General features: G+C 51.6%; 1 protein-coding gene across 8 annotated transcripts in view; it reads left to right on the plus strand.

The window, feature by feature from the left end:
• Positions 1-21723, plus strand: part of ARHGAP39 (Rho GTPase activating protein 39) — an 83389-nt gene that overhangs the window by 7450 nt on the left and 54216 nt on the right. Inside the window, exon 1 of one of the 8 annotated variants that reach the window (XM_059901242.1) lies at positions 15568-15708. The exons of the other annotated variants lie outside the window; for them this stretch is intronic. The gene's annotated coding sequence lies outside the window, so the exon portion shown is untranslated. Of the gene's footprint in view, positions 1-15567; positions 15709-21723 lie in introns of those variants that run through there. 8 annotated transcript variants of the gene reach the window in all.

Here is a 21723-nt window from a genome sequence, read left to right on the forward strand (position 1 = left end):
CCTAGCCACTGGGATTGTGTGAAGCATGTACAGTACAGATTTCCCAGCCGACAGACTTCAGGTTGTTTGTGCATCCGATTGCACGTGTCGTGGCAGCTTCTGGACTCTGGATACTGTTTTTCTATTTAATTTTGGTGGTGTTGGCCTTTTATTTTGCATTCAGAATTCAGCCATGCTATGAGGATTCCTACTTCTTCCGACTCTGAGAAGCCCAAGAAGTAGCCTCTGGTTCCCAAAACCTGGGAGGGGGTAAACTGTGGGTCCCAAGACCCTCATTTGCAGGGGTGTGCAGAAAGCCCAGTGGCCGACCGCCAAGGGACAGTGTGTGCCTTCCTGCCTGAGGCCGCTGGGGCCCAGGATGGTGTTGCTCGGGGGTGGAGCCTTCTCTGTTGGTTTGGCAGGATTTTTTTAATTTTTATTTTATATTATAGTTGATTTTCAACGTTTTGTTAGTTTCAGGTGTACAGTTGAGTGATTCAGTTATGCATCTACATATATCCATCATTATTATTTTTTAATAAATTTATTTATTTATTTTTGGCTGCGTTGGGTCTTCATTGCTGCACGCGGGCTTTCTCTAGTTGCAGCGAGCGGGGGCTACTCTTTGCTGCGGTGCAAGGGCTTCTCATTGCGGTGGCTTCTCTTGTTGCGGAGCACAGGCTCTAGGCGCGCGGGCTCAGTAGTTGTGGCACGTGGGCTCAGTAGTTGTGGCTCGTGGGCTCTAGAGTGCAGGCTCAGTAGTAGTGGCGCATGGGCTTAGTTGCTCCACGGCATGTGGGATCTTCCCGGACCAGGGCTGGTTTGGCAGGATTTGATGTCTGCTTCTGTTTGTCAGGCCCACCCACGTCCATCCCATGCTCCTGGTCTCTTCTGTCACCTGCTATGTGCCAGCCATTCGCCAGTCAGTTGCCCGGTGATAGAGGTACACCAGGCTCCTGGTGGGGGACATGGTGGTGTGGATTCTGATAATCTCACGTGGACAACAGTCAGGGAGGAGAGTGTGGGGTCTCGGGGCTACCCCTAGGGTGGCCGCTAGCCTCGCCTTGGGGGTACAGAGTTTAGGTAGGCTTTCTCATCTAGAAAGGAGGGGTGTCTGACCAAGTCTTCGGGGGTGTTAACCAGGCAGAGGAACAGCGTGCCGCGGGTGGAGGTGGCGGGCATGAGCAGGGCACAGCACGGTGTGCATGAGCTCCCAGAGCACTTCGTGGCCGGAGCATCCAGTGAAGCAGGGCCGGGCAGGGTGGGAGGTCAGCGAGGTAGCCGGCGAGCGTGTTGGTGAAGCTGAGGGCTGGGGCGGCCTCCTGAAGGGCACCATCCCTCGTCTCCAGTCCTGCCTGCCGTACCCGGGATGCAGGTGAGCCCAGCGTGGGGTCCCCCATGGAGCACGAGAAATGACACCGGCCACATTAGCTACATAGTCCTTAAAGAGTACTAATGTTAGGAATTTACGAACTGGAGTTGACATGAACTTGGTATGTGGAGGCCCCGTGGGTACTGGGAGAAGCTGGGCCCTGATGCTTGGCGACCCTGCCGGCTTCCTCCTGAGTGTGAGACACGTGGGTGGTCGGCGGCTCCAACGTGAGGGGTGTGAGCTCTACTGGCGGCAGCATCGTTGCACTTGGATCAGGTGGTCGAGCCTCTCTGGTCATCTGGTCATTGATTTCGTGAGGTGCGGGGCTGGTGATGCAGGGGTGAGGCCCTTGCCTCCGGAAGCTTAGAGTTCAGTGCAGGGAACAGACGTGCAGTTGACAACTGTGGTGCTTTTATTTATTTATTTATTTGGCTGCGCCGGGTCTTTATTGCCACATGCAGGATCTTTAGTTGTGGCATGCGAACTCTGAGTTGTGGCAACTCTTCCATTGGTCTGTGTGTGTGTGCTTATGCCTGTACTACCTTGTCTTGAATACTGTGGTTGTATAGTAAGTTTCCAAGGCAGAAAGTGTGAGGCCTCCACTTTGTGCTTCTTTTTCAAGATTGTTTTGGCTTTTCTGGGTCCCATGAATTGCATATTCAGCCTATCAATTTCTGCAAAAATAAGGTCAATTTTGATAAGGATCTGCTGAATCTGTAGATTAATTTGGAAAAGTTTGCCATCTTAATGTTAAGATGAACATTCCAGGACTTCCCTGGTGGCGTAGTGGTTGGGAATACGCCTGCCAATGCAGGGGACACAGCTTCAAGCCCTGGTCCGGGAGGATCCCACATGCTGCGGAGGCTGTGTGCCACAACTGCTGAGCCTGTGCTCTAGAGCCTGCGAGCCACAACCTCTGAGCCCAAGTACCACAACTACTGAAGCCTGTGCACCTAGAGCCCATGCTCCACAACAAGAGAAGCCACCACAGTGAGAAGCCTGCTCACCGCAACAAAGGGTAGCTCCCGCTCGCTGCAACTAGAGAAAGCTGCACGCAGCAAAGGAGACCCAACACAGCCAAAAAAAAAAAAAGATGAACATTCCATGAACATGGGATATCTTGCCATTAGGCCTTCTTTAATTTCCTTCAACAATGTTTTATAGTTTTCAGTGTACTTGCACTTCTTTTGTTAAATGTATTACTAAATATTTTATTCTTTTCAATATTATTATAAATGGAATTGTTTTCCTGATTTCATTTTCAGGCTTTTGATTGCTAATGAGTGTCTTTTAAAACTTCTTCCTTTTTTCTATTTGAACAAAAGTTCAAAATTTAAAAGGTATTAGAGTGCAGAGTGAAAAGTTTCTCCCACCCTTACCCTTTGGCCATCCAGGTTCCTCCCTGGAGGTGGCTGGCTACCTTAGAGTGTTGTTTGTCCTAACAGGGATATTCAGTACATGTATAAGCAAATTCATATGCATGCTCTCTTTTTCCCCATTGGGTTGATAGTTCTAAGTGAGCAATAAAAATTATACCCTTCAAAACTTTTAGTGCATTCATAAAAAATTCTTTCTGGAAAAAGTGGGGAGTGAACAAATGTAACTTCTATTCCATCTTCTAGTTTTTGTCAGTTTTCAGGGACCAAGAACTCACTAGCTTTTTTGAATTCTGAGATGAGGCTTAAGAAGCGGCTACGACACGATTTCCCTGACGCACCTGGCTGGCCTGCTCAGCTTGCTCAGTGGCCAGGCCGTCGCCTTGTCTAAGAAGTTGTTACTGTCCGTCAAGTCTAGGAAAAGTACTTTGAAGCTACCTGGTGCCTGTTATCATCGTTGTGACCTGGTGTGTATGTTCCAGGTGCTGTTCTGACCCCCTCTGTGTTTTATGTAATTTATGCCTGTGAACAGTCCATGTGGTGCGTGCTCTTGGTCCCACCTAATAGATGAGGACCCTGAAGCCAGAAAGGCCTTGCTCAGGTCACATGGCTGGGGCAGCATCAGGGTGCAAGGCCTTTCCCTCTTAGCCTCAGAGTACACTTGTCTTATGTCATGTGGCCTCCCTGGCCTCAGGGTGTAAACATGCTTTTATTGACACTTCTATGTGCTGCACTGTTCTCGGCGCTGGGACATAGCAGTGAAGAAGACAGGCCAGTCCTCGCCCTCACAGAGTGACAGAAACTGACTTCTTCCATATGTCAGGAGGTGTCAGTGCTGCAGAGAAACAGTGGAGGAGGGCCAGGGAGATTGGGACGTGGGGTGCAAGTCTCAGTAGGGGGTTACGTGGGCCTCGTTCACAAAGACGATGAGTCTGAGCAGAGTTAGAGCAGATGAAGTAGGTAAACTTCTGTGGGGAGGAGGGTTCCAGTCAGAGGAACAGCCAGCACAAGGCCCGGGAGTTGGAGCGAGTGTGTTGTGCTTGAGGGACGGCCAAGGGGCCCGGGGGGGCTGGGCCTGAGAGTGTGTGGTGCCAGCGGGAGGGGGTGAGAGCAGGAGCGGGTACACAGAGGAGGAGGGGGCCTGTGGGGAGTTCGGGGCAGAGGAGTAACACCGTCTGATCCGTCTTCAGTAGCATCCCACTGGCCACTACTCAACAGACGTGGGGGGGAGGGAGGAGGTGAGGAGGCTGGTTAGGAGGTGACTGCGGCAACCTAGGTGAGACGGGTAGTGGTTCAGCCACAGTGGTAACAGGTGTGGTGATAGGACTTAGAATCTTGAAATATATATATATTTGTTTGTTTGTTTATTTTTGTCTGCATTGTTTCTTTGCACGCGGGCTTTCTCTAGTTGCAGCGCGTGGGGACTACTCTTCGTTGCGGTGCTCAGGCTTCTCATTGCGGTGGCTTCTCTCGTTGCGGAGCTCAGCCTCTAGGTGCGCAGACTTCAGTAGTTGTGGCACATGGGCTCAGTAGTTGTGGCTTATGGGCTCTAGAGCACAGGCTCAGTAGTTGTGGTGCACGGGCCCAGTTGCTCCGCGGCATGTGGCATCTTCCTGGACCAGGGCTCGAACCCGTGTCCCCCGCATTGGCAGGCGGATTCTTAACCACTGTGCCACCAGGGAAGTTCTGGAAATATATTTTTTTATTCTTAATTTGTTTTCTTCATTTTCCTTTATCTTCTTTGTCGAGGTTCTGGACCTATTTTGAGGCTAACCGTTAAGATTTCCTGATGGAATTGCAGGGGGCAGCTCGGGAGTTTGGGTGTGCTGCACTTGAGAGTCTGAAATCACTGGGAGCTGGCGGTCAGAGAGGAGCGGGCGGGCGTGGAGATGCCATGCAGGTGTTGAGCCTGGGGAGCCCTGGTGGGGTGGGTGAGGGTGGAGCAGGTGGGGGGATACTGGGGAGGGGGGGTGATCCTGGTGGGTGGTGGGGAGGGGGGGTGTGGTCTTTGGTACCCTGAGCTGTTAGGTCATAGAAGCAAGGACAAGGAACTGCCTTTGGGCCCAGGTCATGGTCATTGGTGATCTGGAAGAGCAGATTCGGGGGTTCATGTGTGTGTGTGGCGGGGAGCGAAAGCATGTTTGGAGTGGTTTATGAGAAAATGGACTGAAGAAATTGGAAGTGGTGAGTACAAGACACCTCTTTCAAGGATGTTTGCTGCAAAGGGGCAGTGGAAGGTTATTTATTCATGTCTTTTAAGATGCAGGAAATGACAGTTTATGTGCTGATGGGACTGCCCCCTTAGAGAGGAAGAAATGATGTAGGAGGGAGATTTCCCGGAGGTTGGGAGGTTGTGGTGCAAGTGGGGTGGCAGGAGGGCCAGGGTGTGTGCCGGTCCATGGCGGGCCTGTGGACATCCTCCTCTGATGCTTCTTAGAGTAGGAAACGGTTCTCTGTTGAGAATAGGGAGATGGGAGGAGATGCTGGAGGTTGGGGAGAGAAGGTGTAAAAGGGCCTGAGGAGGTTGAGATGACCAGGCGGAAGGGGAGGCTGGGTACAGTGCTCTGTGGGGCGATGGGCCGTTTCCATTTTCTTCTTTATCCTTCTGAGTGAATGAACCCCAGGGGTGTGGGGATTATTATTCAGAGCAGGAGCGGGACGGGGAAGGGGAGGCCTGGTGAGCAATCCCGGTGGAGACCTGGCAGCGGTGGGGCTATGAGGAGGCTGGAGGGAAGTGGGTAGGAAAGAGCCCGGCAGCAGCCCAGGCCCAGGTGAGGAGGTGGACCTGCTGCAAGCCTCTCTCATCAGCCGCTTGCAGCCAAGGCTGGAACCGCCAGGCCAGAGGTCCATTCAGTCCCATGCGGCGCCACCTCTGGGGTGGAATTGGGACAGTCCACTTCACCGTTGCATCAGAGCCACGGACTTTCTGCCCTGTCCAGTCGCTGGCTCTCACCTTGGACAGCGAGGTTGTTTTATAATTTAAATAGTATCATGTTGCTCCCCTGCTTAAAATCCTTTAGTGGCTCTTACACTTAGGACAGAATTTAAAATCTTAATGCTCTTTTTGAGGCCTTGTGACTCTGCTGTCACCTTTCAGTCCGTGGTCCCCGGGGCGCCAGATGGTGTCATAGGGCCCTGCTTCCTCCTCTTGGAGGCTTCAGCGTCAGCGATTCCTCCTCAGAGCTGGTTTCGCAACCAGTTTAATGTAGGTCCTTCCTGCTGTTCTTCCTCTTAGACCTTATCCTCTTAGAGCGCTTACCAGAGCTGACGATTGTGTACTCACTTGCACTTGTTCGCTATCTCTTTCTTCTGTAGAGTGTGCAGACAGAGGCTGTCAGTTTTGTTCATCACTGTCTAGCAGAGCGAAGCACGATACTGGCACATAAGCACAAAATAGATATTTTTGGAATGAGTTAATGAATGCATAAGTGGGAAAAATAAATAGTGGGAGAAATTTTAATAAGATCCATCAGGAATGCAAGAGATAGTACCAGCCACTGCCATACATAATTTAAAATTTAAAGTTATTTGAATGATAGAAATTAGTGTCACAGCGTTCAGAGGTGAGAGTGCCCAATGGGGTGGGTGACACTAAGCACTGCTTCTTAATGGGTGGATGGCCTGGTTGGAAAGGGAGGAGCGGGGAGCCCACAAGTGGGGAACAAGCACCAGGTGGAGTGGGGCTTGGCAGGTGGGAGGCGTTAACTGAGGAACAATTAGCAATATGTTTTTATTGGAACAGAGTAGGAGTGGGAAATGAGTCTGGACCAAGATGTTAAGGTGGGCATGCTCGTACAGCTGTGCTGTCCAGGACCATGGCGACCACTAGCCACGTATGGCTATCGAGCGCCGAAATGTGGCTCGTGGGACTGAACGTTGAATGTTATTTAGTCTTTTTTTTTTTTTCCTTTTTGGCTGTGACGCCCAGCATGCAGGATTTTAGTTCCCTGACCAGGGATCGAACCAGAGCCCCCTGCAGTGGAAGCGCGGAGTCTTAACGACAGGACTGCCAGGGAAGTCCCGAATGTTATTTAATCTTAATTAATTTAAATTTAAGTAGCCACAGTAGCAAGTGGCAACTGTTTTTGAACAGCATAGTTCCAGAAGATGCTAGTATAAGAAGTGTCCCTTTATTTGGGGGGCACTGTTGAATGTTTATCACGATGAAAGTGAGGTGACGTTGGCTGTCCTTTTGGGAGATTCTTGAATCTGACAGTGGGGGTGAGATGCGTTGGGGGAGGGAAGGCTGAAAGCATGGAGAGTCTTCTGTTATTTAACCAGAGGCCGGCATGAGAGGCCGTGAGGCTGTGAGAGCAGGTGGCTAGTGGCCAATGCCAAGCTTCATGGATGGGATGGGCAGTGGTGGGGACGTGGGCCAGGGGTGGGCACAGGAGCACCCCACACCTTCGAGCCTGGGGGCCAGGCCAGTGTGGTGCTGTGGACAGAAGTGGGTGCACTGCAAGTGCATGGGGTGGTTGGGAAAGCCATCTGCAGGAGAGTTCCATTGGGAACACTCTCCAGGGCAGGCCTGCCTGGCATTTGTAAAGTGAGGCGGACCTGACATTTGGGGGAGAGGTGGTCGGCAGAGACTTGGGACTTAGTTACAGAGAGGTTGTAGTGGGAACTGTGGGAACAGAACCAGGATTTCAAAGGATAGGGTGTAGAGGGAAAAGAGCCTCGCGGTGTCCCACAGTTGGAGGGCATTTGAGCAGCGGCGCTCGAGAGGCAGTGGGGGAAGGGGTGAGAGAAGCAGGTTAGGGGTGGGGGTGGGGGCCGTGAGCTGTGACTCTGGGTGGGTGGGGCACTTCAGCCAGAGGATTTGTCAGAAGATTGTTTGGAATCCTCTGATCTCTTGGTTTAGACCCCATGAAATAGTCTAAAGAATGTCCTCCATTTAGACTCTTGAACTTTGACTTAGAGGTAATCCTTGTCTCTCCGCACTGAGATCCTGGGACTGGTGATGGAAAAAGAAGCCCTTGTTAGTCTCAAAGATATTTTGTTGTGATTAAGACAGGACTCAATGGAAATACAAAGTTGAACCACGTGAAATTGCAGTTTTTGTAGGTAAAAGCGGTCAAAAAAATGACCATTTCATATGATTTTATGTATTGTATAAAGAAAGCATTCTTCAGATGAGCAGCTTCACAGCACACATAGGGGGTTATCTGGTCGTTTTCCTCCCAGCCTTCACTGTGTTGATCTAGTAATGCTCATCGCACTTGAATTGTCCGGGTCAGCGTCTTGCTAGTGATCTAGATAGCTACACTTTTGTCTCCTTTCCTTCCTTGACAAATGTATGAAGTATTAATTACTCTTCATGTTGGATTCCCTGGGAAGCAGACTCCAAGATGGAGATTTGTAGGAAGTTTCCTGGGGAGCACTTGTGGGGGGTGTGAAGTGTGAGGGACTGGACAGAGGACAAGTGGGAGTGTGACCCCTTAACACTATTGAGCCTTCCAATCCGTGAACCTGATACACTGCTCTGTAAATTTACACCTTGTACAACGCCTTTCCTCAGTACTTTGTAGCACTCAGTGTACATATTTTGCTGAATTTATCCCTGATATTTACTAAATATTAATATTTACTCAATATTCGGGACTTCCCTGGCGGTCCAGTAGCTAAGACTCCACGCTTCCACTGCAGGGGGCACGGGTTCGATCCCTGGTCAGGGAACTAAGATCCTGCATGCTGCATGGCAAAAAAAAAAAAAAAAAAAAAAAAAATTACCCAGTATTAAATGTTAATATTTAAGTTTTTTTGTATATCCAATAATTTTCCCTGTGAATAAAGATAGTTTTATTTCTTCCTTTCAAATCTTAATGCCTTTTATTTCTTTTTCTTGCCTTTTGCACTGCCTGGGCCCTCCAATAAAATGTCATACAAAAGTGGTGAGAGTGGGTGTCCTTTCCTTGTTATTGATCATAGGGAGAAAGCATTCAGGGTTTTACTACTTAGTATTCTGTATATAACTATAGGTTTTGTATATATCCCCTTTATCAAGTTGAGAAAGTTTTATTCTAACTTTACTTTGAATTTTATTAAGAATGAATGGTAGATTTTGTTAAATGCTTTTTCTGCCGCTACTGTAATGATCATATATATTTTTTCTTATTTAATTGGTTAATTACACTGATTAATTTTTTAAAAATATTTATTTATTTATTTGGCTGTGCTGGGTCTTAGTCGCGGGATGCGGGATCTTTTTAGTTGCGGCCTGTGGGACCTTTTTGTGGCATGTGGGATCTAGTTCCCTGACCAGGGATTGAACCCGGGCCCCCTGCATTGGGAGTGCGGAGTCTTAATCACTGGACCACCAGGGAAGTCCCTACAATGATTAATTTTTGAATGTTAAAACAACCTTGCAATCCTGGGATAAACCCCACTTGGGTATGGTGTGTTATCCTTTATAGCTGGATTCAATTTGCTAACATTTTTTTTAAATTTTAAGGATATTTAAATCTATGGTCATGAGGGCTATTGGTCTGTAGATTTTTGGTAATGTCTTTGTCTGATTTTGATATCAGTGTAATATTGGCTTCATTAAATGGGTTGAGAAATGCTTCTAGAAAGTGGAAGTGGAGGAATTTGTATAGAAATGTTATTTTTCTTGGATGTTTGGTACAATTTATCAGTGAAAACATCTTGGCCTGGAGTTTTCTTTGTGGGAAGGTTTTTTTAAAAAATTAATTAGTTAATTAATTAATTTACTTTTGGCTGCACTGGGTCTTCATTGCTGCTCACGGGCTTTCTCTAGTTGTGGCAAGCGGGGACTACTCTTCATTGTGGTGCGCGTGCTTCTCATTGCGGTGGCTTCTCTTGTTGCAGAGCACGGGCTCTAGGCACGTGGGCTTCAGTAGTTGTGGCACGCGGGCTCAGTAGTTGTGGCTCGCGGGCTCTAGAGCGCAGGCTCAGTAGTTGTGGCGCACGGGCTTAGTTGCTCCGCGGCATGTGGGATCCTCTCGGACCAGGGCTGGCACCTGTGTCCCCTGCATTGGCAGGCAGATTCTTATCTACTGCTCCACCAGGGAAGTCCCAGAAAGTTTAGCTAAATTTTTAATACTATTTTGTGGGATGTTTATCTGCCCCAACAGGTATTTGTCAGGAAAACATTGTTTTTTTCCTGCAGTACTTCAGCATTTGTTGTTGTTGCTGCATCTGTATTGAAGTGTCGCTTTGTACGTGTGCCATGAAAACTACCTTCCCTCATTCACCCTTTGTGTGGAACTGAGCCGATCACAGGCGAAAAAACAGGCCGGCCACAGCTTGTTTGGACTTGTCTGAGTTTAGCAAATCCTTGGCATCAGGGAGCCTCTAACAGGGCATAGAGCCTTTGATGTGCCTTGCAGCAGAAACAATTTTCAGTATTTTCTAAATAACACTTGTAATATATTCTATAAAGAGCAACTGTTCACATATTTCTCACTCAACACTGGTAACCCATCCTGAAAATCAGACATTCTACTTGAAAACAGAGTCTATTTTTCATCATGTTAAATGGGAAAATTTATTAACTCATTAATTATCAATCAATTTCCTAAAACATCTTTGAAACCCTGTTAAAAGACCTTCATATAAGAAATAGGCTATCACGTTAGAACGTAAAAAAGGGTTTCCCTGTTTTCCAGACAAGTGATGCAAATTACTTGCTGTTGCTTTTCCTGTGGTAACACCTAGAGCCTCTGCGACTCAGCAGCAGGTGCCCTGGTGACACTTTTTTTTTTTTTTAATTTTTATTGGCGCATACTTGCTTTACAATGTTGTGTTAGTTTCTGTTGTACAGCAAAGTGAATCAGCTATACATATACATATAGCCCCTTTTTTTTTTTGGATTTCCTTCTCATTTAGGTCACCACAGAGTATTGAGTTCCCTGTGCTATACAGTAAGTTCTCATTAGTTACCTATTTTATACATAGTATCAATGTGTATATTTTCAGAGGTGCACGTAGCACGCTTCTCCCAATTGAATTTCAAATCCAACCTGAGGTTTTTTCCCTGCATGTTGTTTTGAGGAAATTGTTGATTTAGTTTTTTGACATAAATACAAATTTTACCCCTTTAATAACCAAAACTGAAATACATATTAGAATAATTATATGATTTATGAACTTAAAAAAATTTTTTATTGAAGTATAGTTGATTTACAGTGTGTAAATTTCTGCTGTACAGCCAAATGAGTCAGTTATACATGTATATGTATTATATATATAGTCTATGAACTTTTAAACTATCAAAAACCAAAAGATATTCTACCAAAAAATGTTAACCAGGATGATTTCCATGGGGAAATACAAATACGCCTGTATTTGTAATGTGGTTAATGTTAAGAGATGATGAGGTTAAGAAGTTATTTCTTCTGTATTTTGAAATAATTTGTATCGTGGAAATGAAATTTAAATTAATTTAAAAAATGTCTGGACTCCAACTCCAATTTTTCATGCTGAAGATAATTTTTTAAGGAAAGCTTACTGGTTTTCAGGTAAGGATGGCAGATTGAACACACGTATACACTTTCACTGTCTCCCAAACTCTCTCCCATTCTGCTAAATGAACAGGAAAGTGATGTTTAAAAAAGTCAAACTCACAAGGCTGAGTAAAGTGAGAGGGAGACAATAGCAATAAAGTTTTGGAAGCTGGGAGGCAGATGGATACGTCATAACTGACGTAGCAGATCTGAGAACGCCAGGTTCGGTGCTGGCAGTGAGGAGAGCTGAGAACTAATCCTGTTTGCACCACAGAATCATCAAAAGGCTCAAAATTTAGAGGCACCAGGGACCTTAAGGAAGTCAAAGAGAGAACCACAATGATGAGCAGGAAACACGGGGCTAACAGGAAGGGTCAGGAAGATTGGAGAGAGACCGAATGGAATCTCCAGAAACAAATGACAGTTGGAATTTAAAAACTAACCCACAGGCTAAATATTAGGTTATAAGCAGTTGAAGAGAGGCTTTGTGAACGAGCTGAAAGGAGTTTAATAAGAACAACAAAGAGTTAATGGAATGGAAAGTATGATGGAGAAGGTGATTGAGGGGTAGAGGCAAGAGTTTCAGATACATTTGATTCCAGCCCCAAAAGTGAAAATAGAATGGAGAAGAGACAATGTTGGAAGAGCTGTTGGCTGGAACTAATGACAGATGTGATGGTGGAAAAATCGTTTATTTCAAACAGGATAAATAATGTCCGTGTTGAGAAACGTCACAGCAACGCTCCAAAACACCGAAGACCAAGACAACGTTTAAAGCAACCAGAAGTAAGAGCTCTTCCAGGGTGCTGACGGGTCCTGACTGCCGCTCCTCAGCGATCACGGCGCCAGGAGGACAGTGGGAGCGGCCTGAGACACTGGCCTCCTGCAGGGTAGTCTCCCAGAGCAGGGTGGAATGCTGTTTTCAGAGAAACAAAGAATCATCAGAGAAAGCATGACTTGCAAAATGGAATGGTTAACAAATGATAAATATGTTTGCGTGAAATAATTATACTTTGTAGGGTTCAGAGAGAGACTACACAGCAACAGCAGGGGTGCCAGATGAAGCAGAACCCAGATTTGGGGTGGGAGAACAGAGAAGAGTACTGAAGTCTGGGAACCCTGTCAAAGGGGCTCGACACTCTGCAGCTCTCCGGACAGATGGACGGCTCGGACAGATGGAAGGCTCGGACAGATGGAAGGCTCGGACAGATGGAAAGCCCTCGCAGGGCTTTCAGAGAGAAAGAGACAGAGAATTGAGCATCCGAATGACTTTGCACTTCTCAGTAGCGGTTCTGGAGTCTAGAGGTCTGGGAAGCAGTAAGTTCAGAATCCGACGGAAGGTGACCTCCAGGGTGGTGCTCTGCCCACTGACGCCCCTGTCCTCCCCGTCCTGGCAACGACCAGGATGCTCTTTACCGTGTGCGGTGAAGGGCGGCCCCTGGCGACGGCAGCGCCCAGCGGCGGAGCGTGCCTCTGAGCGTGTTCCTCGCGCCCGCGCGTTTCCACTGTTCTCCGTGGCGGTTGCCGCCCCCGCCGTTCGGGAGCCTTCAGCATCACGGCACCTGCATTGCAGGCGACGTTAGGAGTGCTAGGGGCCAGGGCCGGTTTCTTCCTGTGCTGCTCCCTCACCCCAGAGGCGGGAACAGCTCGAGCCGCCCAGGTGACCTGATTGCCAGTTTCTCCCTTGTTTCCTTTACATGCTCCCACCCCTTTTCCGGTACTGCTGCTGATTCTTCACTCACATTTGCTGGTATTTTGGAGGTTTGGGGTTGGTGTGGTAGGAACGGGGAGAGAAAAGTAACTTTATATTTTGCGTGAGGAACCAGGTGTTAAGCGAGGTGGGAGAGAGGGACCCAGGGCGGTGCTGTGGGTACCACGTGAGACGGGAACAGGGCGGGACAGTGCCAGTGGGCTGGGCAGGTGGCGATGGGGAGGGTGGGTTCTGGGAGAGGCTGCAGTACTTGGCATCTTCCTAGGATAACTGGCCGCCTTAGAAATAGGAGACTGGAAAGCTCAGCTAAGGAAATGACGGTGGGTGGAGCAGCGCAGGCCTGATGTAATCAAGACTCTCAGGTGCCCGCAGCACTCCTTGAGTTGGTCGCTTGATGTCTTTGGTCAGTTTGGGGACATTCTTGGCCGTCATCTTTTCGCATATTGCTTCTGGCCATGGGAACACGCGTGGCGCCCCTTCTCACGGTTTCCGTGTGTCTGTCTCTTCGGTTTTTCCACCCTTTTCCTCTCTGTAGCTGCGGTTGGACCATCTATTGGCTCTTTTCCCAGCTCCCCGAGCTGCGTCTGCAGTGTCCATCTGTCCATGAACCCAACGGTGGAGTTCTCAGTTTCAGTTTTTGTGTTTTGCATGTGAGCCCTTTCTGTGGATTCCACTTCTTTGGTCTTGTCATCTGTTTTCATGAATCCATCGGTCACGGATATTTAAAGTTAACGCCTTGTTGCAGAAGTCCCAGCGACACTGTGGGCCCGGCCCAGATGGACCCCTAGGGTGCTGCCGGCTATGCTGCCACTCGCTGCCTGCCTGCCCGCCGCCTCAGCCAGATGCCCAGGCTCAGCACCTTCCCCCCGCCCCCCAGGTCCCCGGAGTAGGCTCCCTTCCCCCAGGGTCAGCCGGGGCCTTGGCCCCTTGGGTCCTGGCTGCTGTGTAGCATTTCCTTGCCTCCAAGTAGATTTCTTTAAACCTTTTTTCTAGATTTAGTTTTCTGGTTGTCCTCAGCATGAGCTTTGCCTGCTGAATGCTCTTCCATCATTGGATGGAGAGTGTCAGGTGGGCATCTTAAAACAGAGATGCATGTGACCACTCAGGTCTTCTCCCCTGTGATGCCCCTGAAGTAGTGCCCGCTGAGGCAGAGAAGACCACGTGACCGGTGGTGCAGAGGACTTGGGTCAGCGGGCGCCGAGGGGCCTGGTGATGTGTCGCAGCCCTGCAGCCTCTGTGGATTCCACCAGCTGCCTGGTCCCTTGCTCCCTCCTCGAGGCTTTTGCCGTGGGAGTTGCAGCCCCTGTCTCGAGCCCTGTCTGCCCCAGCGCAGGGGCTTGGCCACGTGATTTGTGCTGATGCAGGGTGGTCCCGGAGCCTGTGTGTGTCATGACAATGTCCTGCCCGAGAGGCTGAGTTCCAAGCCTCATTCTGGGAAGACCGTGCTGCTCGTGGCCTTCATATGGAACAAGCAGAGGCAACACTGCTTAAGATCTGGGTTGTTGGTCCCTGTGCTGGACATGGCCCCGACTGGTCTTCACAGTGTGGAACTGCTGCCCTTTACGTGTGGGCCAGAGTGGGAGCTGGTGCCTCGGTCCCAGTGGTGAAGGGCGGTGACTGCAGGAGGTCTGTCTAGCCCACGTTGCACTTACGACTTTTACAACTAATGCAATTTAAATGCTTCACATTTTGAATTATTCTATTAGCAAATGCTCCTGACAGTTGAACCCTGGCAGCTATCACATCATCCAGAATAAACCCTTCTTTTATAACTGGCCAAACTCTCCTGTCCCATGTCTGCATGACCCTGGCAGTCTCGCCTCAGGCAGGGGGGCCTTGCAGAGCTTCATGGGGTCACAGCCTCGCAAGGGGCTCTCTGGTCGCCCACGTGGTGCTGTTGTCTTGGTCACTGCAGGTCAGGATTCAGCGTGAGCTCAGAGCTGGGCAGAGCTGAGCATCCCTGGGACACTCATGGGGGAGGCAGCGCTCAAGCCAGTGCCACGGGCTGGGCAGGCTTCCTGGGGGCTCCCACCCTTCCTTGAGTTTGGAGCCTGTGCTTGGACGGTAAAGGGTGCGGGTGCAAATCGCTGACCATCCCTGGGCAGTAGGGCTTCACGTGGTCGGCGCCTGCCCACCTCCCAGAGGGACACGTGGAGGCTGGTGTGCGCAGGGCGGTGCGGGTGCTGGGGAAGGTCCACGGGGACTGGATGCCGGAGGAGGTTCGGCCTCAAGTGGCAGCCACGGCGTGGCCCAGGAGCCGTGGGGTGCATGTGAGCCCCGAAGGGTGAGCGCCCTGTGGACGTGTAGGATGGGCAGAGAGGCGCTTCACACCTGCTTTTGGTTATTAGAGGAGAAAGGAGGTTAAAAAAAAAGAATCCTAAGACTTGAGGTGAGCATTCCAAATGCTGGTGGCACTTAGGACAGACTCGGGAGGAAGCCCGTGGGGCACCATGGAGGTCCTCCCAGGGCTGTCTGAGAAGTAGTTGTGTGCTTAGATCCTCTCCCTCGCTGCCTGGAGTTGACAGCTGCCCCTCCCTGTCCTAGGAGGCGTGTGAAATCTTTCCTCCTGGGAGAGGAGACAGAGGTCACGGGCGCGGGGACTCTGGCACCGGTGAGGATGCAAGTGCCTGCCCAGGACTTTGGCGGCCAGGCCTTTCCCTCCGCACCAGCTTTTGGCGGGGAGAGTCCAGCCAGAGAGGCCTACTCGGGCCCCCGTCCAGTGGGCCAGTGTACCGCCCTGACCAGGCCCAGATTTGGAGCTGAGCTTCCAAAAGGAAGTGGGGAAGCATCATCAACGTCTCTGAGGTGAGAGGACTTGCATCCCCGAGAGCAGGCCGTGCTGTGCAGGAGGGGACGGGGCAGAGTACGGGTGGGAGGGCAGCGTGAAAGGTGCAGTGAAAGAAGCGAATGTAATCATCCAGAAGGAGAACAGAAAGACACAAACGGGAGGAAATGAAAAGACCAGTAGAGGCCGCTCCAGCTGGTCCAGGAGCTTCAGCACCACAGGGTCAGGAGGATGAGGAGCGCAGGGTCCCTGCGAAGGCGTGGGGCAGGCTGGCTGGCAGGAGCGGGGGACCTCGGAGGCACCTCCAAACCTGACGCAATAAACTCTGACCCAGCCAGACAGCCCATCAGCTGTCCAGGTAGGATAAAGGCCTTTTCGGACACATACATTTTCAAAAACTTAGCTCCCACCTGCCCTTTTTCAGGAAACAGAGAGAAGAAATGGGAGCCAGGAAGAAGGTCTCGCAGAAGGGAAGGCGGTCCCAAAACGGCGGTGCCCCGGGGCTGCCTGTGGGTGGAAGGTGCAGAGCACGGAGCCCACGCTGTGCCCGCCGGCCGCCTCTGTTTGCCGGGACCCCGGGCTTGCCCTCAGCGGCTGGGCTGGAGGGTCCTCTTCACTTCCCATATTCACCGGCTCCACTGCAGCGCCCTTGGAGGACGCCTCGCTCCACGTGTGCCCGTCTGTGGGCTCCCCCAGCTCCGTGTACTGGCAGCTGAGTGCCTGGAGAGGTCAGGCCCAGGGAGGACGGGCGCCTAGGCTCCGGGGGGATTGGAGAAGACGGTTCTTGCTTTCTGGACTCGCATTTGAAGTAGACAGGCTGCTCGTGTGAGGACGTCCAGAGTCTTGGTGTGAAGAGAGGTCAGTGGAGAGTGTGTCGAAGGTCTCCCGGAGCAGGGCCTGTCCCTGGGCACCCCACGCTGGGCCGGGACTCTGTGATGCCAGCAGGAGCCTGTCAGCTCCGGCGCACGCGTCTCAGTAACAAGTGTTCTGGAGTTTTTCAGCTGAAACGAGGCCCCGTGACGCCACGTCGGTGCCCTCTGCCCACCTTTGTCGTGGTGCTTTCCGGTGCCGCCTGCTGTTGGTCCTCACAGCTTAAAAACGAACAAAACAGCTCTTGGCCTCTCCCCAGGCTACCACCCCGCATCCCTGTACCTGGCGCACCTGTACCTGCTGTCCCTCCTCCCTGCTCTCCTGAGCCCGTCCGCCACCGCCTGCCTCCGCAGGCTGCCAGCACCCTCTCCACGAGGGCTTCGTCGCCTCCTCGAGCCCTGACCTCTGTCGTCTCTGCTCGTTCGCTGTGCCCGCAAACACGCTGGGCAGGAAAGTGGAGTTCCTGCTGTGTGCTGGTTTCTCCTAAGCTTGCGTCCAAAACGTGGACCTCGTCCCGACCCAGGTGCGTGTGGCCGACCACCTGCTTGACGCGCTGAGTCAGCGCCTGCTGGTGTGGCAGCTGCCCTGACGCGCCGCCTCCCTGCCTCTTGCACCCGTCGTGCTGCCCTGGCTCGGCCCGTGCTGCCACCCCGCTTGCTACTCGTGCACCTGTCGAGCGCCGTGTGGTGTGCGGCGAAGCGGGAAATCCGTCGCACGGGGCGCCGCAGCGGATGACGCCCTGCTCTGAACATGTAGAAAACTTCTCCCAGTTTTCTAAGAAAAAGCCCGTGGAGAGTGAACCGGCAGCTCTGGGGATCAGGGTAACAGTTGAGATCTCGAGGAGCACATGATCCATCCCGTGTGCGCTGTTTAAAACCCCAGGGCTGACGGGGTCGGGAAGCGGCTGGCGGCTGAGGTTACGCAGACACCGGAGGGGGCTGGCAGCGCGCTTACCTGCAGGTCAGCTCCGCTCGGGACAGCTGTGGGCCTGATTTTGTCCTCTGCTTACTCTGTTGGTTATCCAGGGAGAGGTTTAAAGTTCTTCCGCTACGGCTGTGTCTGGGTCTCCTTTCGCTCAGGTGTCTGTGTGCCTGAGGCTGCGTTGTCCTGTTTCGTCCTCTCTTTGGTGGCCCTTCGTGGTGGCGGAGCGACCATCTCTGGGCATCGCTGTCTCCTCCGGGTGTGAGAACCGCTCTCCAGCTCTGAGTGTTTGCTGCCGCTTTCCTGTCATTCGGTCCCAGCCCTTCAGTGGCTTCACTCTGGATATTACGATGACCACAGAACGAGGAGCCGCCCTGGGCGCTATCCACGTTGAGGTGACAGGCTGGGTGACAGCCTGCATGCCCCCAGCCACTCCGCAAGCGCCAGCTCTTTCGGGGGTGCAGCTTTTTGAGGACTTGGTGAATCCTCCTTACCTTTTGTACCGCAGCCTGGAGGGGCAGCCTGCTGCAACCAAGGCCCTTGGAGAAGGGGTGGGATTGGAGACTCCCTTCCACTGTGCCCTGGCCCCCTTCTCCCCCTTCCCTCTCTCTTCCCTGCCGCCTCATAACATCAGCAGGTGTGGGGGCTTAAATGGCCCCAGGAGGGCTCTTTTGATCACCAGTGCATCCCAGCTTTAGGACAAGGGATCCGTGTCCTCTCATTTGGACAGGTACTGAGAAGTACCTCCTTCAGGGGTGGCTGGATCCAGATGCCAGGTGGTCGTTCTCTTTTTTCCTATTATTTATTTCTGCCTCCTTTTTTTTTTTTTGAGAAGCCTCTCCCTGTTGGGGACAAAGTGGCCCAGCAGCTGCAGGCCCCGAGCCCCAAGCTGGCGCTTCCAGCAGGCAGGGCGTGTCTTCTCCTGGGATCCTCGGGGACGTTGCTTCTGCCCTGCACCCGTCCCATGGGGAAGGGTGCAGGCGGGGCCTCCACTCAGACACCCGGAGGGGCACTTCCCTGGTGGTCCAGTGGCTAAGGCTCCACGCTCACAATGCAGGGGGCCTGGGTTCGATCCCTGGTCAGGGAGCTGGATCCCACATGCTGCAACTAAGAGTTCATGTGCTGCAACTAAAGATCCTGCATACCGCAACAAAGATCCCACGTGCCACAACTAACACCTGGCGCAGCCAAATAAATAAATAAATATTAAAAAAAAAATCTAATGACGTTAAAAAAAAAAAAAACCACACACCTGGAGAGCCCCAGGGAGCAGGGCTCCTAGCAGACAGGAGGGAGAGAAGCATAGACAGACAGGCCAGCTCCTGTGGCACGTGCTGGGCCCAGCAGGAGCTCCGGAACGTGAGCTCAGACGCTGGCCTTTTAGAAACGGGACCTTGTTTTCTGTCCTGTAAGGTGAGGACGGACACAGCTGCCGCGTCCCCAGGTGTGCAAGAGGAAATGTGATGGTGTTTGTACAGCTCTTCCCAAGCGTTTTACTGTATACAGTAGGCGCTTAGTAAATGATGTAGCCAGGGCAAGGTCTGTGCCAGTTTAGCTGAGGCAGTTTTGTGGAGCAAATGCGTCTTCACAGGCGGTCGGGGCAGTGTCGTGTTGCACTCAGGCCACCTGCTGAGTTGTGGGTTCCACGCTTCCTGCCCCCACCCCGTCCTCGTCCTCATAGTTGCTTGTGGGGTGATTGCCCTTGTGCATACAGAAGGCTGTCTCTATCGTGACCTGCTCTCCCATGTGTGCTGCACAGGGAGCGCAGGCGCCCCCCGGAGCGCGGTGGGGTGGTGCGCAGGTGCAGACCGGTGCCCTTGGGATGACCGTGGTTCTAGGTTCCTTAGAGAGGACGCCGCTGCAGGCAGCTGCACCCTCACCTGTTCGTAGCACATGATGGTCCTGCCAGCTTTCCCGTCCCTCCCCAAAAGGTCGCTTCTCAGCCGTGACCCTGAGGCTGTGGAAGCGGTGCATATATCTTCCTTTTTCCCACGAGCTGTGACCACAGATGACTGCTGGGGCCGGGCCTTCGCACTCCCTGACTCACTGCTGTATCCCATGGGTGGGGCTGTGCCTGAGCCGCTGGGCCTTTGACCTTTGTTGGGAGCTCTGACTTTTATGCCCTGGTATGGGGTCCGTTTTCAGAGATGTTCCAAGGATGGTCCCCTGAGATGAAGCCTGGTTAGCTGTGCCGGCTCTTCCTTCTCACGGATGTGAGGCCCCCCGACCCCACCGTGCGGTGGGCCGGCCCGTCAGGCCTGCTTCTGGAGGTGTCTTCTGCCCACACCCCAGGGCCGCACCAGCTTTCCCTCAGGTCAGAGTGTCTTGTCCATTCTTGACCTTCACAGTTTCACATCCTTATGTTTGAATGTATCTGGATCTTTAAAAATCTGGTCTGACAGTCTTTGTCTTACCTAGACTGCTGGTCCATTTATGTTTATGAAAATTATTATATTTGAATTTATTTTTACAGTCTTATTTCACACTTTATTTGTCCTGTTATTTGGGGACAGATTACTTTTTTCCTCCTTTCTTAACTTCTATTTTATTTTATTATTTATTTATTTATTTTTTGGCTGCGTTGGGTCTTTGTTGCCATGCACGGGCTTTCTCTAGTTGCGGGGAGCAGGGGCTACTCTTAGTTGCGGTGCGCGGGCTTCTCATTGCGGTGGCTTCTCTTGTTGCAGAGCATGGGCTCTAGGTGCGCGGGCTTCAGTAGTTGTGGCTCGCCAGCTCTAGAGCGCAGGCTCAGTAGTTGTGGCGCATGGGCTTAGTTGCTCCGTGTGGCATGTGGGATCTTCCTGGACCAGGGCTCGAACCCATGTCCCCTGCACTGGCAGGCGGATTCTTAAACACTGCGCCACCAGGGAAGCCCTTAACTTCTTTTGGGTTGATCTTTTTTATTTCTTTTTTTCTCCTCAACTAGGTTGGAATTCATTCACTTGGCTTCCATAGTGGCTGCCCTGGATATTTTAACACACAGAATTCATTTATCAAAATCTAAATTAATTGATATTTTTACTCTCCTCCAAACAATTCAGTGCTCTTAGAACACTGTGAGTCTGTTTAGTTCCATCCCGGGTGTGGGCTGACCTCTCCCTCCCCCCGCGCAGCTCCTGCCTCCTCAGGGTGGGAGGGCTGGGTTTCCTAGTGGCCCTTCGGGGCCTCAGCCTTGGGGGTGTCTCCGAGAGGGTGATCACGTGGGCACATCCAAGGCTTTCTGTTCGCTCCCCTGCCTCTTCTAAGCAGTACAAATGCTCAAGATCAGCCAGGCCCTCAGATGCAGGCAGCAGAGGGGTGCCTTGATTTCCCCTCTTGCTGGTTTTACTTAGTTTTTGCCCTCTGAGGTTCCGAACTTTCTCCCTATCTCATCAATGGGTTAAAATTTTTTTTCAGTAGTTTAGAACTGTCATAATAGTGTGTTTGTTCTCTCTTAAGAGGGTTGGTCAAAGCTGTCTATTTCATTATTGTGACAGAAATGGCAGTGTTCTCTGAAGTCTTTACTCCCAGTAGGTCCTGGGGCAAGCCTCCTGTGTGTGTGTTGGTGGGGGGCGTGTCCCCTGCACAACGGGTCCCAGCTCTCCCAGTGGCCTGGCAGGCTTGGCCCTGCCAGGAAGGCACCGTCTCTTCTTCTACTGGAACTTGGCAGAAAGGAGTCTCTGACGGTCTGATTTGATGAAACGTTCCTCATGTTTATCAGTGGTTTTCTGGAACCTTCAGCGAGGAACTGGATGGGACATCCCCCTCCGGGCCCCCAGGAAGGGGAAGCCCCCTCAGACGCTGTCTGACAGAAGGGCTTGCCCCAGGCCTGCTGCACAGGGCCCTGTGGGACCCGTGGGGTCTGTTACTGTGACTGCCGGCCCCGTCTGCAGGTGTGCAGGGCCCAGATCTGTGTTTCCTGATGGTCTTCCGTCGGATAGAGAAAAGGTTTCCACTTTGTTTTCCTTTCCTCCGTGTTTGGTTCATATTTCGTCCCTCACTTCGAGTGAGTCCTGACGAAGCCTGTGGTCACCCCGTGCCTCCGCTCCCCTGGGCCTGAGAGCTGTGAGGACGACTGGGAACCATATATCACCCTCCCTCCTGCTCCGCTCCCTCCTCCCTGCTTGATGGGTCGTGGGAGGGAGGCGTTGCTGCTGCTTCTGTGGCAGAAACCACATTTTCCTCCTGTTTCTGAGACGTGACCTTGCCGACCTCGGGACTCCTTGCTGGTCAGCATCTCTGGGTTTCGCTGTTGACCCCGTGGA

The sequence above is a fragment of the Balaenoptera ricei genome, chromosome 17 (assembly GCF_028023285.1).
Source record: "Balaenoptera ricei isolate mBalRic1 chromosome 17, mBalRic1.hap2, whole genome shotgun sequence".
NCBI lineage: Eukaryota > Metazoa > Chordata > Mammalia > Artiodactyla > Balaenopteridae > Balaenoptera > Balaenoptera ricei.